General features: G+C 45.4%; 1 non-coding gene across 1 annotated transcript; it reads right to left on the bottom strand.

The window, feature by feature from the left end:
* Window positions 1–8,016: 8,016 nt before the first annotated feature.
* trnac-gca (transfer RNA cysteine (anticodon GCA)) lies at window positions 8,017–8,105 on the bottom strand. The gene is given in 2 exon segments: window positions 8,017–8,052; window positions 8,068–8,105. It is a non-coding gene; the product is annotated as a tRNA-Cys (tRNA).
* Between the last annotated feature and the right edge of the window lie 8,212 nt (window positions 8,106–16,317).

The following is a 16,317-nucleotide window of genomic DNA, read 5'->3' as shown; positions in this document are numbered from 1 at the left end:
TAACCGCCCAAATATATAGTGTTTTACTTACCCAGCAGCCCCCTGGCCTCCGCCGAAAAAACAAAAGGAAATTAAATTTACTTTCAAACTGACTTTCCCAGCTGCTCACTCGCTCACACGCTGCTCCCGAAAAAGCTGCTGCACTGAAAGGAAAGTTATTTTAAACCGCCCAAATATATAGTGTTTTACTTACCCAGCAGCCCCCTGGCCTCCGCCGAAAAAACAAAAGGAAATTAAATTTACTTTCAAACTGACTTTCCCAGCTGCTCACTCGCTCACACGCTGCTACCGAAAAAGCTGCTGCACTGAAAGGAAAGTTATTTTAAAACGCCCAAATATATAGTGTTTTACTTACCCAGCAGCCCCCTGGCCTCCGCCGAAAAAACAAAAGGAAATTAAATTTACTTTCAAACTGACTTTCCCAGCTGCTCACTCACTCACACGCTGCTCCCGAAAAAGCTGCTGCACTGAAAGGAAAGTTATTTTAAACCGCCCAAATATATAGTGTTTTACTTACCCAGCAGCCCCCTGGCCTCCGCCGAAAAAACAAAAGGAAATTAAATTTACTTTCAAACTGACTTTCCCAGCTGCTCACTCGCTCACACGCTGCTCCCGATAAAGCTGCTGCACTGAAAGGAAAGTTATTTTACACTGCCCAAATATATAGTGTTTTACTTACCCAGCAGCCCCCTGGCCTCCGCCGAAAAAACAAAAGGAAATTAAATTTACTTTCAAACTGACTTTCCCAGCTGTTCACTCGCTCACACGCTGCTCCCGAAAAAGCTGCTGCACTGAAAGGAAAGTTATTTTAAACTGCCCAAATATATAGTGTTTTACTTACCCAGCAGCCCCCTGGCCTCCGCCGAAAAAACAAAAGGAAATTAAATTTACTTTCAAACTGACTTTCCCAGCTGCTCACTCGCTCACACGCTGCTCCCGAAAAAGCTGCTGCACTGAAAGGAAAGTTATTTTAAACCGCCCAAATATATAGTGTTTTACTTACCCAGCAGCCCCCTGGCCTCAGCCGAAAAAACAAAAGGAAATTAAATTTACTTTCAAACTGACTTTCCCAGCTGCTCACTCGCTCACACGCTGCTCCCGAAAAAGCTGCTGCACTGAAAGGAAAGTTATTTTAAACCGCCCAAATATATAGTGTTTTACTTACCCAGCAGCACCCTGGCCTCCGCCGAAAAAACAAAAGGAAATTAAATTTACTTTCAAACTGACTTTCCCAGCTGCTCACTCGCTCACACGCTGCTCCCGATAAAGCTGCTGCACTGAAAGGAAAGTTATTTTAAACCGCCCAAATATATAGTGTTTTACTTACCCAGCAGCCCCCTGGCCTCCGCCGAAAAAACAAAAGGAAATTAAATTTACTTTCAAACTGACTTTCCCAGCTGTTCACTCGCTCACACGCTGCTCCCGAAAAAGCTGCTGCACTGAAAGGAAAGTTATTTTAAACCGCCCAAATATATAGTGTTTTACTTACCCAGCAGCCCCCTGGCCTCCGCCGAAAAAACAAAAGGAAATTAAATTTACTTTCAAACTGACTTTCCCAGCTGCTCACTCGCTCACACGCTGCTCCCGAAAAAGCTGCTGCACTGAAAGGAAAGTTATTTTAAACCGCCCAAATATATAGTGTTTTACTTACCCAGCAGCCCCCTGGCCTCCGCCGAAAAAACAAAAGGAAATTAAATTTACTTTCAAACTGACTTTCCCAGCTGCTCACTCGCTCACACGCTGCTCCCGAAAAAGCTGCTGCACTGAAAGGAAAGTTATTTTAAACCGCCCAAATATATAGTGTTTTACTTACCCAGCAGCCCCCTGGCCTCCGCCGAAAAAACAAAAGGAAATTAAATTTACTTTCAAACTGACTTTCCCAGCTGCTCACTCGCTCACACGCTGCTCCCGATAAAGCTGCTGCACTGAAAGGAAAGTTATTTTAAACCGCCCAAATATATAGTGTTTTACTTACCCAGCAGCCCCCTGGCCTCCGCCGAAAAAACAAAAGGAAATTAAATTTACTTTCAAACTGACTTTCCCAGCTGTTCACTCGCTCACACGCTGCTCCCGAAAAAGCTGCTGCACTGAAAGGAAAGTTATTTTTAACTGCCCAAATATATAGTGTTTTACTTACCCAGCAGCCCCCTGGCCTCCACCGAAAAAACAAAAGGAAATTAAATTTACTTTCAAACTGACTTTCCCAGCTGCTCACTCGCTCACACGCTGCTCCCGAAAAAGCTGCTGCACTGAAAGGAAAGTTATTTTAAACCGCCCAAATATATAGTGTTTTACTTACCCAGCAGCCCCCTGGCCTCCGCCGAAAAAACAAAAGGAAATTAAATTTACTTTCAAACTGACTTTCCCAGCTGCTCACTCGCTCACACGCTGCTCCCGAAAAAGCTGCTGCACTGAAAGGAAAGTTCTTTTAAACCGCCCAAATATATAGTGTTTTACTTACCCAGCAGCCCCCTGGCCTCCGCCGAAAAACCAAAAGGAAATTAAATTTACTTTCAAACTGACTTTCCCAGCTGCTCACTCGCTCACACGCTGCTCCCGAAAAAGCTGCTGCACTGAAAGGAAAGTTATTTTAAACCGCCCAAATATATAGTGTTTTACTTACCCAGCAGCCCCCTGGCCTCCGCCGAAAAAACAAAAGGAAATTAAATTTACTTTCAAACTGACTTTCCCAGCTGCTCACTCGCTCACACGCTGCTCCCGATAAAGCTGCTGCACTGAAAGGAAAGTTATTTTAAACTGCCCAACTATATAGTGTTTTACTTACCCAGCAGCCCCCTGGCCTCCACCGAAAAAACAAAAGGAAATTAAATTTACTTTCAAACTGACTTTCCCAGCTGTTCACTCGCTCACACGCTGCTCCCGAAAAAGCTGCTGCACTGAAAGGAAAGTTATTTTAAACCGCCCAAATATATAGTGTTTTACTTACCCAGCAGCCCCCTGGCCTCCGCCGAAAAAACAAAAGGAAATTAAATTTACTTTCAAACTGACTTTCCCAGCTGCTCACTCGCTCACACGCTGCTCCCGAAAAAGCTGCTGCACTGAAAGGAAAGTTATTTTAAACCGCCCAAATATATAGTGTTTTACTTACCCAGCAGCCCCCTGGCCTCAGCCGAAAAAACAAAAGGAAATTAAATTTACTTTCAAACTGACTTTCCCAGCTGCTCACTCGCTCACACGCTGCTCCCGAAAAAGCTGCTGCACTGAAAGGAAAGTTCTTTTAAACCGCCCAAATATATAGTGTTTTACTTACCCAGCAGCCCCCTGGCCTCCGCCGAAAAACCAAAAGGAAATTAAATTTACTTTCAAACTGACTTTCCCAGCTGCTCACTCGCTCACACGCTGCTCCCGAAAAAGCTGCTGCACTGAAAGGAAAGTTATTTTAAACCGCCCAAATATATAGTGTTTTACTTACCCAGCAGCCCCCTGGCCTCCGCCGAAAAAACAAAAGGAAATTAAATTTACTTTCAAACTGACTTTCCCAGCTGCTCACTCGCTCACACGCTGCTCCCGATAAAGCTGCTGCACTGAAAGGAAAGTTATTTTAAACTGCCCAAATATATAGTGTTTTACTTACCCAGCAGCCCCCTGGCCTCCACCGAAAAAACAAAAGGAAATTAAATTTACTTTCAAACTGACTTTCCCAGCTGTTCACTCGCTCACACGCTGCTCCCGAAAAAGCTGCTGCACTGAAAGGAAAGTTATTTTAAACCGCCCAAATATATAGTGTTTTACTTACCCAGCAGCCCCCTGGCCTCCGCCGAAAAAACAAAAGGAAATTAAATTTACTTTCAAACTGACTTTCCCAGCTGCTCACTCGCTCACACGCTGCTCCCGAAAAAGCTGCTGCACTGAAAGGAAAGTTCTTTTAAACCGCCCAAATATATAGTGTTTTACTTACCCAGCAGCCCCCTGGCCTCCGCCGAAAAACCAAAAGGAAATTAAATTTACTTTCAAACTGACTTTCCCAGCTGCTCACTCGCTCACACGCTGCTCCCGAAAAAGCTGCTGCACTGAAAGGAAAGTTATTTTAAACCGCCCAAATATATAGTGTTTTACTTACCCAGCAGCCCCCTGGCCTCCGCCGAAAAAACAAAAGGAAATTAAATTTACTTTCAAACTGACTTTCCCAGCTGCTCACTCGCTCACACGCTGCTCCCGATAAAGCTGCTGCACTGAAAGGAAAGTTATTTTAAACTGCCCAAATATATAGTGTTTTACTTACCCAGCAGCCCCCTGGCCTCCACCGAAAAAACAAAAGGAAATTAAATTTACTTTCAAACTGACTTTCCCAGCTGTTCACTCGCTCACACGCTGCTCCCGAAAAAGCTGCTGCACTGAAAGGAAAGTTATTTTAAACCGCCCAAATATATAGTGTTTTACTTACCCAGCAGCCCCCTGGCCTCCGCCGAAAAAACAAAAGGAAATTAAATTTACTTTCAAACTGACTTTCCCAGCTGCTCACTCGCTCACACGCTGCTCCCGAAAAAGCTGCTGCACTGAAAGGAAAGTTATTTTAAACCGCCCAAATATATAGTGTTTTACTTACCCAGCAGCCCCCTGGCCTCCGCCGAAAAAACAAAAGGAAATTAAATTTACTTTCAAACTGACTTTCCCAGCTGCTCACTCGCTCACACGCTGCTCCCGATAAAGCTGCTGCACTGAAAGGAAAGTTATTTTAAACCGCCCAAATATATAGTGTTTTACTTACCCAGCAGCCCCCTGGCCTCCATCGAAAAAACAAAAGGAAATTAAATTTACTTTCAAACTGACTTTCCCAGCTGCTCACTCGCTCACACGCTGCTCCCGAAAAAGCTGCTGCACTGAAAGGAAAGTTATTTTAAACCGCCCAAATATATAGTGTTTTACTTACCCAGCAGCCCCCTGGCCTCCGCCGAAAAAACAAAAGGAAATTAAATTTACTTTCAAACTGACTTTCCCAGCTGCTCACTCGCTCACACGCTGCTCCCGATAAAGCTGCTGCACTGAAAGGAAAGTTATTTTAAACCGCCCAAATATATAGTGTTTTACTTACCCAGCAGCCCCTGGCCTCCGCCGAAAAAACAAAAGGAAATTAAATTTACTTTCAAACTGACTTTCCCAGCTGCTCACTCGCTCACACGCTGCTCCCGAAAAAGCTGCTGCACTGAAAGGAAAGTTATTTTAAACCGCCCAAATATATAGTGTTTTACTTACCCAGCAGCCCCTGGCCTCCGCCGAAAAAACAAAAGGAAATTACATTTACCTTCAAACTGACTTTCCCAGCTGCTCACTCGCTCACACGCTGCTCCCGAAAAAGCTGCTGCACTGAAAGGAAAGTTATTTTAAACCGCCCAAATATATAGTGTTTTACTTACCCAGCAGCCCCCTGGCCTCCGCCGAAAAAACAAAAGGAAATTAAATTTACTTTCAAACTGACTTTCCCAGCTGCTCACTCGCTCACACGCTGCTCCCGAAAAAGCTGCTGCACTGAAAGGAAAGTTATTTTAAACCACCCAAATATATAGTGTTTTACTTACCCAGCAGCCCCCTGGCCTCCGCCGAAAAAACAAAAGGAAATTAAATTTACTTTCAAACTGACTTTCCCAGCTGCTCACTCGCTCACACGCTGCTCCTGATAAAGCTGCTGCACTGAAAGGAAAGTTATTTTAAACCGCCCAAATATATAGTGTTTTACTTACCCAGCAGCCCCCTGGCCTCCGCCGAAAAAACAAAAGGAAATTAAATTTACTTTCAAACTGACTTTCCCAGCTGCTCACTCGCTCACACGCTGCTCCCGATAAAGCTGCTGCACTGAAAGGAAAGTTATTTTAAACCGCCCAAATATATAGTGTTTTACTTACCCAGCAGCCCCTGGCCTCCGCCGAAAAAACAAAAGGAAATTAAATTTACTTTCAAACTGACTTTCCCAGCTGCTCACTCGCTCACACGCTGCTCCCGAAAAAGCTGCTGCACTGAAAGGAAAGTTATTTTAAACCGCCCAAATATATAGTGTTTTACTTACCCAGCAGCCCCCTGGCCTCCACCGAAAAAACAAAAGGAAATTAAATTTACTTTCAAACTGACTTTCCCAGCTGCTCACTCGCTCACACGCTGCTCCCGAAAAAGCTGCTGCACTGAAAGGAAAGTTATTTTAAACCGCCCAAATATATAGTGTTTTACTTACCCAGCAGCCCCCTGGCCTCCGCCGAAAAAACAAAAGGAAATTAAATTTACTTTCAAACTGACTTTCCCAGCTGCTCACTCGCTCACATGCTGCTCCCGAAAAAGCTGCTGCACTGAAAGGAAAGTTATTTTAAACCGCCCAAATATATAGTGTTTTACTTACCCAGCAGCCCCCTGGCCTCCGCCGAAAAAACAAAAGGAAATTAAATTTACTTTCAAACTGACTTTCCCAGCTGCTCACTCGCTCACACGCTGCTCCCGATAAAGCTGCTGCACTGAAAGGAAAGTTATTTTAAACTGCCCAAATATATAGTGTTTTACTTACCCAGCAGCCCCCTGGCCTCCACCGAAAAAACAAAAGGAAATTAAATTTACTTTCAAACTGACTTTCCCAGCTGTTCACTCGCTCACACGCTGCTCCCGAAAAAGCTGCTGCACTGAAAGGAAAGTTATTTTAAACCACCCAAATATATAGTGTTTTACTTACCCAGCAGCCCCCTGGCCTCCGCCGAAAAAACAAAAGGAAATTAAATTTACTTTCAAACTGACTTTCCCAGCTGCTCACTCGCTCACACGCTGCTCCCGAAAAAGCTGCTGCACTGAAAGGAAAGTTATTTTAAACCGCCCAAATATATAGTGGTTTACTTACCCAGCAGCCCCCTGGCCTCCGCCGAAAAAACAAAAGGAAATTAAATTTACTTTCAAACTGACTTTCCCAGCTGCTCACTCGCTCACACGCTGCTCCCGATAAAGCTGCTGCACTGAAAGGAAAGTTATTTTAAACCGCCCAAATATATAGTGTTTTACTTACCCAGCAGCCCCTGGCCTCCGCCGAAAAAACAAAAGGAAATTAAATTTACTTTCAAACTGACTTTCCCAGCTGCTCACTCGCTCACACGCTGCTCCCGAAAAAGCTGCTGCACTGAAAGGAAAGTTATTTTAAACCGCCCAAATATATAGTGTTTTACTTACCCAGCAGCCCCCTGGCCTCCGCCGAAAAAACAAAAGGAAATTAAATTTACTTTCAAACTGACTTTCCCAGCTGCTCACTCGCTCACACGCTGCTCCCGAAAAAGCTGCTGCACTGAAAGGAAAGTTATTTTAAACCGCCCAAATATATAGTGTTTTACTTACCCAGCAGCCCCCTGGCCTCCGCCGAAAAAACAAAAGGAAATTAAATTTACTTTCAAACTGACTTTCCCAGCTGCTCACTCGCTCACACGCTGCTCCCGATAAAGCTGCTGCACTGAAAGGAAAGTTATTTTAAACCGCCCAAATATATAGTGTTTTACTTACCCAGCAGCCCCCTGGCCTCCGCCGAAAAAACAAAAGGAAATTAAATTTACTTTCAAACTGACTTTCCCAGCTGCTCACTCGCTCACACGCTGCTCCCGAAAAAGCTGCTGCACTGAAAGGAAAGTTATTTTAAACCGCCCAAATACATAGTGTCTTACTTACCCAGCAGCCCCCTGGCCTCCGCCGAAAAAACAAAAGGAAATTAAATTTACTTTCAAACTGACTTTCCCAGCTGCTCATTCGCTCACACGCTGCTCCCGAAAAAGCTGCTGCACTGAAAGGAAGGTTATTTTAAACCGCCCAAATATATAGTGTTTTACTTACACAGCAGCCCCCTGGCCTCCGCCGAAAAAACAAAGGGAAATTAAATTTACTTTCAAACTGACTTTCCCAGCTGCTCACTCGCTCACACGCTGCTCCCGAAAAAGCTGCTGCACAGTTCTATTGTTCCCCTTCTTCTGGCCAGTTCAGACTAATGAATGACTGCTCTCTGCACTGGACAGCTGTTTCTCGTTGCACCCCGTTTCTAAAAGTCTCTGCTCCAGGTGAGGCTCGAACTCACAACCTCGGCATAGCTCATTAATTGCACTGCTGTACCACACGCTTACCGATTGCGCCACTGGAGCCGCATTGCTCCCTTTATAGTATGGCGAATTGTAGGCAAGTTAGCTGAACATCAGTCGTCTGGAAAATGTCCGAATCTATCATAAAGGAAGTATTAACAAGCACTTGGAAAATCATTGTCTGATCAAACAAAGTCAACATGTTTTTACCGAATGGAAATCTTGATTGACAGATTTATTCCAGAATTCTGAGGATGTTACTGAAAGGGCAGGAATGTAGTATAATTGGATTTCCAAAAGGCATTCGGTAAGATTAATACATTAGATAAAGGCTCATGGAATTGAAGTAATATATTAACATGCAAGGAGTACTTAGAGGTAAACAGACAGAAAGCAACGAGTAGGGATAAATGGAGCATTTTCAAGATATCAGACTGCAACTCGTGGAGTGCCTCAAGGATCAGTGCTGGGGCCAAAGCTTTGTCCAACATCGGAGAGTGTGGTGGAAGCGGATTCGGTCCTGGGTTGAAGAGAAGATTGGTCCTTATCATCATTGATGCCAGCCTCGAGAGAATTCCATTAAATCCACGTGCTGTCAAGAGACGGGTGAAAGCACTGAATATAGAAAACACGATGGGCCCTGACACAATTCCAACTGTCATACTGAAGACCTGTGCTCTAGAACCAGCTGTGGCCTGAGAGACGCTGTTTCAGTATAATTGCAAAACGCACATCTTCCTGACAATGCGCAATTTGCCCAGCTATGTCCTGTCTACAAAAATCGGGAAAAGTCCAATCCGCCCATTAACGACCCCATCAGTCTACTCACAATCATCAGCAAAGTTGTGGAAGGTATCGTTGACAGTGCTATCAATAAACACTTACTCAGTAACACATCGTTGACCGATGCTCAGTTTGGGTTCCACCAGGGGCACGCAATTCCAGACTTCATTACAACCTTGACCAAACATGGAAAATAGAGCTGTTTCCAAGAGGTGACAGTGACTGAAATTGACATAAAAATAACATTAGACCTAGCATGGGATCAAGGAGCCCGAACTAAACTGGAGGCAATGGGCAAGAGGGGGAAAATGCTCCACGACATGACGTCTTACCTAACACAAAGGTATGTCCCAGGGAGAGTGTTTGCTCGAGTGGTTGGGGGGGATTGAACTAAAATGGCAGGGGGATTGGAAACTTTGCAAGGAGTCAGAGGAAGGGGGAATCAAGGACAAGAACAAAAGACATTAAGGGGAATAAGAAAAGTGATAGGCAGAGAAATCAAGGGCGTGAATCAAACAGGGCCACAGTGAAAAATAGTGGGAAGGAGACAAGCAACGTAAAAAAGACAAGCCTTAAGGCTTTGTGACTTAACGTGTGGAGTATTAACAATCTTCTTCTTTGGCCTCCTTGTCTCGGGAGACAATGGGTAAGCGCCTGGAGGTAGTTAGTGGTTTGTGGAACAGCGCCTGGAGTGGCGAAAAAGGCCAATTCGAGAGTGACAGACTCTTCCACACGTGCTGCAGATAAAATTGGTTGTTGGGGCTGTTACGCAGTTGGCTCTCCCCTTGCACTTCTGACTTTTTTCCTGCCAACTGCTACAACAGGCCATAGATAGGATCGTAGAATGGACAGAATGGTGGCAGATAGAATTTTATCCTCACAAGTGTGAAGTGATGCATTTTGACAGAAGAATTAAGAAGAGGCAATGTAGACATAATAGCATAGTTCTAAAGAGTGTGCTGGAACAGAGTGACCTGGGAGTGCTGGTGCATAGATCTTTGAAGGTGGCAAGATATTCTGAGAGAATAGTTAGTAAAGCATAAGGAATCTTAGGCTTAATAAAAAGAAGTACTCAGTACAATTATGGTGAACCTTTATAAAGCTCTGGTTAGCCACAAATCTGTCCTGTTCTTGTCACCACATTTCAGGAACAATAAAGGTAGGGGAGGTCCTTAATGAATCCTTTGCTTCAGTATTCACGAGTGAGAGGGACCTTGTCGTTTGTGAGGACAGCGTGGAACAGGCTGATATGCTCGAACAGGTTGATGTTAAGCAGGAGGATGTGCTGGAAATTTTGAAAGACATGATGATAGATAAGTCCCCGGGGCCATAAGGGATATACCCAAGGTTATTACGGGAAGCGGGGGAAGAATTTGCCGCGGCTTTGGCGATGATTCAGTTTAGTTCAGAGATACAGAACTGAAACAGGCCCTTCGGCCCATCGAGTCTGTGCCGACCATCAACCACCCATTTATACTAATCCTACACTAATCCCATATTCCTACCACATCCCCACCTGTCCCTATATTTCCCTATCACCTACCTATACTAGGGGCAACTTATAATGGCCAATTAACCTATCAACCTGCAAGTCTTTGGCATGTGGGAGGAAACCGGAGCACCCGGAGGAAACCCACGCAGACACAGGGAGAACTTTGACGATCTTTGCGTCCTCACTGTCCACTGGAGTGGTACAAGATGATTGGAGGGTGGCAAATGTTATTCCCTTGTTCAAGAAAGGGAATAGGGATAACCCTGGGAAATACAGACCAGTCAGTCTTACGTTGGTGGTGGGCAAATTATTGGAGAGGATTCTGAGAGACAGGATTTATGATTATTTGTAAAAGCATGACTTTGTGAATGGCAGGTCATGCCTCACAAGCCTTATTGAATTCTTTGAGAATGTGACAAAACACATTGATGAAGGAAGAGCAGTGGATGTGGTGTATATGGATTTTAGCACGGCGTTTGATAAGGTTCCCCATGGTAGGCTCATTCAGAAAGTAAGGAGGCATGGGATACAGGGAAATTTGGCTGTCTGGATACAGAATTGGCTGGCCCACAGAAGACAGAGTGTGGTAGTAGGTGGAAAGTATTCAGCCTGGAGCTCGGTGACCAGTGGTGTTCCGCAGGGATCTGTTCTGAGACTTCTGCTCTTTGTGATTTTTATAAATGACTTGGATGAGGAAGTGGAAGGTTGGGTTAGTAATTTTGCCGATGACACAAAGGTTGCTGGAGTTGTGGATAGTGTGGAGGGCTGTTGTAGGTTGCAACGGGACATTGACAGGATGCAGAGCTGGGCTGAGAAGTGGCAGATGGAGTTCAACCTGGAAAAGTGTGAAGTGATTCATTTTGGAAGGTCGAATTTGAATGCAGAATACAGGCTTAAAGACAGGATTCTTGGCAGTGTGGAGGAACAGAGGGATCTTGGGGTCCATGTCCATAGATCCCTCAAAGGTGCCCCCCAAGTTGATAGGTTTGTTCAGAAGGCATGTGGTGTGTTGGCTTTCATTAACAGGGGGATTGAGTTTAAGAGCAGCGAGGTTATGCTGCAACTCTATAAAGCCCTGGTTAGACCACACTTGGAATATTGTGTTCAGTTCTGGTCGCCTCATAATAAGAAGGATGTGGAAGATTTAGAGAGTTTGCAGAGGAGATTTAACAGGATGCTGCCTGGACTGGAGGGCATGTCTTTTGCAGAAAGGTTGAGGGAGCTGGGGCTTTTCTCATTGGAGCGAAGAAGGATGAGAGGTGACTTGATAGCGGTGTATAAGATGATGAGAGGCACAGATAGAGTGGATAGCCAGAGACTTTTTCCCAGGGCAGAAAGGGATATCACCAGGGGGCATAATTTTAAGGTGACAGGAGGAAGGTTTAGAGGAGATGTCAGAGGTAGGTTCTTTACACGGAGGGTGGTGGGTGCGTGGAATGCACTGCCAGCGGTGGTAGTAGAAGCAGATACATTAGGGACATTTAAGCAATTCTTGGATAGGTACATGGATGATAGTAGAATGAAGGGTATGTAGGTAGTTTGATCTTAGAGTATGTTAAAGAGTCGGCACAGCATCGTGGGCCGAAGGGCCTGTACTGTGCTGTACTGTTCTATGTTCTATGTTCTTTGATATGAGGGTCCTTGAGATAGTTCAGAGGAGATTTAGCAGAAGGGTTCCAGGGATGGAGCATTTTAGTTACAAGGTTAGGTTAGCATCCGCAGTATTTTGCTTTTATTTTAGGTTGGCAGAGCTGGGGTTGTTCTCCTTAGAACAAAAGAGATTGAGGGGAGATTTAATAGCAGTGTACCAGATTATGACAGGCTTGGATAAGTTAGACAAGGAAAAATTGTTCCCATTAACAGACTGCACAAGGAGTAGTGACCACAATTTGCCAGTTCTGTGGAAAAAAAGGATGTGGGGGAGTATGAGGAAGCACTGTTTTTATATCTCAAGTGATAATGACCTGGAACTCGCTGCCCACAAGATTGGTGGAAGCAGAAATTATCAACGCCTTCAGGAGGAATTCTGAGAAAAGCAGACTTGCAGGGCTACGGGCATCGAGCCTGACTGCGTTGCTCTGTGCAGAGATGGCATGGACCGAATTGTCTCCTTCTCTGCTGGCAGTAACTATGAAGTTTTGCAGTGTTCTCACCACACGTGGCTCCTGATCCTTTGATGTCACCTCACAGTGATATTGTTCCCCTTCTTCTGTCCAGTTCAGGCCAACGAATGACTGCTCTCTGCACTGTCCAGCTGTTTCTCATTGCACCCCGTTTCTAAAAGTCTTCGCTTCAGGTGAGGTTCGAACTCACAACCTCGGCATAGCTCATGAATTGTATTGTTGTATAAGTACCACGCACTAACCGATTGCACCACAGGAGTCACATTGTTTCTTATTTAGTGTGGCGAATTACAGGCAAGTTAGCTGAACATCAGTCGTCTGGAAAATGTCCGAATCCATCATGAAAGAAGTGTTCACAAGCACTGGGAAAATCATTGTCTGATCAAACAAAGTCAACATGTTTTTACCGAATGGAAATCTTGATTGACAGATTTATTCCAGAATTCTGAGGATGTAACTGAAAGGGCAGGAATGTAGTCTAATTGGATTTCCAAAAGGCATTCGGTAAGATTAATACATTCGATAAAGGCTCATGGAATTGAAGTAATATATTAACATGCAAGGAGGACTTAGAGGTAAACAGACAGAAAGCAACGAGTAGGGATAAATGGAGCATTTTCAAGATATCAGACTGCAACTCGTGGAGTGCCTCAAGGATCAGTGCTGGGGCCAAAGCTTCGTCCAATACCGAGAGTGTGGTGGAAGCGGATTCGGTCCACGAGATGATGTCTTACCTAACACAAAGGTATGTCCCAGGGGGAGTGTTTGCTCGAGTGGTTGGGGGGATTGAACTAAAATGGCAGGGGGATGGGAAACTTTGCAAGGAGTCAGAGGAAGGGGGAATCAAGGACAAGAACAAAAGACATTAAGGGGAATATGAAAAGTGATCGGCAGAGAAATCAAGGGCCTGAATCAAACAGGGCCACAGTGAAAAATTGTGGGAAGGAGACAAGCAACGTAAAAAAGACAAGCCTTAAGGCTTTGTGACTTCACGTGTGGAGTATTAACAATCTTCTTCTTTGGCCTCCTTGTCTCGGGAGACAATGGGAAAGCGCCTGGAGGTGGTCAGTGGTTTGTGGAACAGCGCCTGGAGTGTCGAATGAGGCCAATTCGAGAGTGACAGACTCTTCCACATGTGCTGCAGATAAAATTGGTTGTCGGGGCTGTTACTCAGTTGGCTCTCCCCTTGCACTTCTGACTTTTTTCCTGCCAACTGCTAAGTTTCTTTGACTCGCCACACGTTAGCCCCGCCTTTATGGCTGCCCACCAGCTCTGGGGATCACTGACAACTGACTCCCACGACTTGTGATCCATTTCACAGGGCTTCATGTCGCGTTTGCAGACTTGTTTAAAGCGGAGACATGGACGGTTGGTGGGTCTGATACCAGTGACGAGCTCACTGTACAATGTGTCCTTGTGGATCCTGCCATCTTCCATGCAGCTCACATGGCCAAGCCATCTCAAGTGCCACTGGCTCAGTAGGGTGTATAAGTTGGGGATGTTGGCCGCCTCAAGGACTTCTGTGTTAGAGATCCGATCCAGCCTCTTGATGCCACGGATTCTCTGGAGGCAGCGAAGATGGAATGAATTGAAACATCGCTCTTGGCTGACATGCGTTGTCCAGGCCTCGTTGCCATCGAGCAAGGTACTGAGGATACAGGCTTGATACACTCGGAACTTTGTATTCCGAGTCAGTGCGCCATTTTCCCACACTCTCTTGGCCAGTCTGGACATCGCAGTGGAAGCCTTTCCCATGCGCTTGTTGATTTCAGCATCGAGAGACAGGTTACTGGTGATAGTTGAGCCCAGGCAGCTGAACTCTTGAACCACTTCCAGAGCGTGGTCGCCAATATAGATGGATGGAGCATTTCTGACGTCCTGTCCCAAGATGTTCGTTTTCTTGAGGCTGATGGTTAGGCCAAATTCGTTGCAGGCAGCCGAAAACCTGTCGATGATACTCTGCAGACACTCTCCAGTGTGAGATGTTAATGCAGCATCGTCAGCAAAGAGGAGTTCTCTGATGAGTACTTTCCGTACTTTGGTCTTCGCTCTTAGACGGGAAAGGTTGAACAACATGCCCCCTGGTCTTGTGTGGAGGAAAATTCCTTCTTCTGAAGGTTTGAACACAGCAGGGAGAAGAAGATCCCAAACAGTGTGGGTGCGAGAAAACAGTCCTGTTTCACGCCACTCAGGATAGGAAAGGGGTCTGATGAGGCACCGCTGTACTGGATTGTGCCTTTCATATTGTCATGGAATGAGGTGATGATACTTAGTAGCTTTGGTGGACATCCGATGTTTTCTCGTAGTCTGAAGAGACCACATCTGCTGACGAGGTCAAAGGCTTTGGTGAGATCAATGAAAGCAACGTAGAGGGGCATCTGTTCACCGCCTTTCTCCTGCAGCTGACGACGGGAGAACAGCATGTCAGTGGTGGATCTCTCTGCTCGAAAGCCACACTGTGCCTCAGGGTAGTCACGCTCGGCCAGCTTCTGGAGCCTGTTTGAAGGGACTCGAGCGAAGACTTTTCCCACTATCCTGAGCAGGGATATTCTATGGTAGTTGTTGCAGTCACTGCGGTCACCTTTGTTCTTATAGAGGGTGATGATATTGGCATCGCGCATATCCTGTGGTACTGCTCCCTCGTCCCAGCACAGGCAAAGCATTTCGTAGAGTGCTGAGAGTATAGCAGGCTTAGCACTCTTGATTATTTCAGGGGCAATGCCATCCTTCCCAGGGGCTTTTTCACTGGCTGGAGAATCAATGGCATCAGTTCCGATTTTGTTGGATGTACGTCCAGCTCATCCATGACTGGCAGAGACTGGGCTGCATTCAGGGCGGTCTGAGTGACAACATTTTCCCTGGAGTGCAGTTCTCGGTAGTGCTCCACCCACAGGTCCATTTGCTTGCGTTGGTCAGTGATTGTGTCCCCGATTTAGTTTTGAGGTGGGCGATCTTCTTGATGGTTGGCCCAGCAGCTCTCTTAATGCCATCATACATATCTCTGATGTTTCCGGTGTCGGAGGCAAGCTGAATATGGCTGCATAGGTGTTGCCAGTAGTCATTTGCTCAGCGCTTAGCTGTTCTTTGTGCAGCGTTTCTGGCTGCATTAAGTGCGATGGATGTCAGCTCGATGGGGGCTTTCTTATAGTTCAACAGTGCATTGCACTTCGCGGCTGTGACAGGTTACAGCTCTTCAAACTGAGATTGAAACCAGTCTGCATTCTGCTTCACACGTTTTCCATCGGTGGTCAAAGCTGACTCATAGATTGCGTCTCTGATGTGGACCCACTTGGTCTCTGCATCCCCTGCGGAAGTGTTTTGAAGGGCTTTTTCAAGTGAATTCAGAAATTTATGCAACAGCTGTGGTTAAGAAATTCTGCTCGTGTTGATGTGCGAGTGGCTCTTCTGCTTGGAGTGTTGCAGCTTCTTTGGTTTGAGTCTAACCTTGCTGCACACCAGGGAGTGGTCGGTATTTGCAATAAAGTGGATGAATTAATTGCACAAATGGATGTAAATGGGTATGATATAGTTGAGATTATGGAGACACCGCTGCAGGCTGACCAGAGATGGGAAACGAACATCCAGGGTTATTTGAAATAAAAACAAAAAATGCTGGAAATACTCAGCAGGTCTGGCAGCATCTGTGGAGAGAGAAGCAGAGTTAACGTTTCAGGTCAGTGACCCTTCTTCAGAACTGGCAAATATTAGAAATGTAAAAGGCTGTAAGCAAGTAAAGTGTGGGTGGGGCAAGAGATAACAAGGAGAAGGTGTAGATCAGACAAGGTCACGGAATAGCTGACCAGAAGGTAATGGAGCAAAGATATGTTAATGGTGTGTTGAAAGACAAAGCATTCGTACAGAAAGGGTGTTAACGGAC

This window comes from Heterodontus francisci, unplaced genomic scaffold (assembly GCF_036365525.1).
Source record: "Heterodontus francisci isolate sHetFra1 unplaced genomic scaffold, sHetFra1.hap1 HAP1_SCAFFOLD_526, whole genome shotgun sequence".
NCBI classification, from domain to species: Eukaryota; Metazoa; Chordata; class Chondrichthyes; order Heterodontiformes; family Heterodontidae; genus Heterodontus; species Heterodontus francisci.
The sequence above is the reverse complement of the archived record's forward strand: the minus strand, read 5'-3'. Positions and strand labels throughout refer to the sequence as shown.